This window comes from Belonocnema kinseyi, chromosome 5 (genome assembly GCF_010883055.1).
Source record: "Belonocnema kinseyi isolate 2016_QV_RU_SX_M_011 chromosome 5, B_treatae_v1, whole genome shotgun sequence".
NCBI classification, from domain to species: Eukaryota; Metazoa; Arthropoda; class Insecta; order Hymenoptera; family Cynipidae; genus Belonocnema; species Belonocnema kinseyi.
This window is the reverse complement of record NC_046661.1, coordinates 121,894,298-121,897,047: the sequence shown is the minus strand read 5'-3', so window position 1 is coordinate 121,897,047 and position 2,750 is coordinate 121,894,298. Positions and strand designations below refer to the sequence as shown.

The window sequence follows — 2,750 nt, the reverse complement described above, 5'->3', positions numbered from 1 at the left end:
AAAAATGCGTCCGTGACTGATGATATATACCGGGACAGCCCCGTGCAAAAATGATCAAATAAAAAATCCAACTCTAATCAAAAATGCCTTCGACATGTTGGAGAGTATAAGCCTGTGACAACATTTCGACTCAGAAATGTTTTTTATAATTTGACAGACATGGTATTTTTTCAAGCAAAATGTTTTTATTTTTCCACAGATTAATGTGGAAAGGGGCTTGAAATATTGAAAAGCTATCTCAAAAATATTCAGTTTTTAATGATTTTCCATTCTTTTGAATTGTTTGAAATGCTTTAAAACTCTTTCAAATTCTTTCGAATTCTTTTAGATTCCTTCAAATCAACAGAATTTATCCGAATTCTCAGATATATCTGAATTCATCTAAATGGTCTGTATTATCTGAATTTCTTGAATTCGTGGAGTTTCCTAAATTCCTGGAAATCTCTGAATTCCTGGAAGTCCCTGAATTCCAAAGACTTCAAAAAAATTCAGAAAAATTCAGAAGAATTAAAACAACTTAAGAAATTCTATAAATTCAGAGAATGCAGCAGATTTAAATCATAGGTTTTCAGAGATTTCAGAAAACTTGAAATATTCCAAGAATTCAAGATATTCTAGCATTACAGGGAATTCAGAGAATTAGAGAGCATTTAGAAAGTTCAAGGTGCTTAGAGAATTTTTAATATTTAAAGAATTTAGGGGCTTTAAAGAATTCAAGGAATTTTAGGAACTCATAATATTTAAGGAATTCTGGAAATTCAGAGATTTTCACAAATTCAGAGAATGCAAGTAATTTAGAACATTCAACAAATTCAGGACATTTATGGAACTCAGGGAAATCAGGGTATTCATAGAATTTAAGAAATTGAGAACGTTCAAGGATCTCCGGGAATGTAGCTAATTTTAAGATTTCAGAAAATTCGTAGATTTCTAAAAATTTAAGGAATTCAGAGAGTTTAAGGAATTTAAAGAGCTTAAGAAAATCAGTCATTTCCACCCACTAAGATCATACAAGGAAAAAAATATATTTAAGGAATTCTAAGAATTACAAATGGAATGAATTCAGAGATTTTCAGTAATTTAGAAAATTCAAAGATTTCATTCAATTTACAGGATTTTAAGGATTTTATAGCGATTAACGAATTCAAAGTATTTCAGGAATTTAAGGAATTCACAATAATAAAAGATTTCAAGGAATTCGAAACAATCAAGGATTTTTGAGAATCCAAAGAATTCAGAGATTTTCAAGAATCTAGGGAATCTGCCAAATTTTCATTGCTATCAACTAAAAAAAATTATTTTAAGTTTTGAAAGCTGCACATTTTAAGTTTTAAAGGCTTATATTTTGACGTTTTACCATTTTATGCGATTACAAACTTTTGCATTTAAAATTTGGCCAATTTAAAAATTATCCATTTTTAATTTGTAAAAATTGGGATCAATTCAATTATTTATAGTTTTTAAAATATAATGATATAATTTCAAACGTTTGTTCAAGTAATTGAGGACATTTCAGGTTGTAATTAATTGTTTAACTAATCATTAGTTTTAATTTGTTTTTGAGCTATAAAATATAATTATTTTTAAACGAGACGGTTTTGAAAAGTTTTGAAATAAAACCAAACTACTTTCCAGGTTTCGATATATGATTTCACTCCAGACTGTTTAATTTTTAACGATTACAGTTTTAAATAATATAATGTTGGAAGTTTGTAGCTGAAAGCTTATCAACAAGACAAGTTTTTTAATTTACAGATTGCAAAATTTAAAAAGGGGGCAATTCATAAAACTTTTATAGTATTTGAAATCATTTTGACGTTTTTATACAATAAACTAAGAAGTTTAAAGACTTCACTCATGCTTGAAGTAAAAAATTCCAATTGTAATAGGTTTTAACAATTTAATTATTTTTACTGAAACAAATATTAGAAGCCTCACGTTTAGAATATTAGGCTTCTTCCTCATTCCAAGTATTTAAGTACATTCAAAATGTATTTAAAAACTTTAAATCCTTTAAATAATAAAACGAATAAATTTAAAAAAAAAACTTTAGTACTGTTAGTCACTTTTGGGTTAGAAATTAGTTTAATTGCATTTGTAAAATATTTTATACTAAAAATGTTACAAGTATCGAATTTCGGTTTTTAAATAATAATGGTCAGGAAAAATATAAAAATTTTCAGGGAAAAGTCAGGAAATTTTGAATGGAAGTATTGCGGCCTTCCTAAACTTACCAAAGTAATTAAGACTTAGGTTTTTCTTAAAGACAGCAAAATGCTTTGTATTATATAATTTACGTTTTTGTTAAGCCCTGTTCCAATTGGTTCAGATGGAATTTCGACAGGAGATTTCCACTGATTTTCAGGCAAAGGAGGGAAAATTAGTTCCAATCCTTCCTCTGGGGGCTTGCCTTCTCCTGCAAGTTCAGTACTCAAAGCCGCATTTAGAGCTTCTTTTTCAGTGGCTTCCTTTTGCATATTATCATGCGACTCGTTTTTTGATATTTCAGCGGCTTCCTCAGCAGAAGAATCTTCTTTTTTCTTGAATGCTTGATCATCCGCTAAAATTTTCTGTAAAAAAGATTCTTCATAAATAAATATTCTTGAATAAAACAAAAAATTTGTTTATGAAACGAAGAAAAACTGGTGTCGAAAATACCAGGTGTATACATATGAAACCGGTATTGCCATTTAGCGGCCAGTAGGCACACTTGTAGACACTGTCGGAACTTACCATTTGTGCTAATTGGC

At 28.8% G+C, this 2,750-nt stretch overlaps 1 protein-coding gene across 1 annotated transcript in view; it reads left to right on the top strand.

Annotated features, from left to right (window-relative positions):
• The window catches only part of LOC117173865 (radial spoke head protein 4 homolog A), a 17,216-nt gene that overhangs the window by 3,953 nt on the left and 10,513 nt on the right, over nt 1-2,750 (top strand). The gene's annotated exons all lie outside the window — the stretch shown is intronic.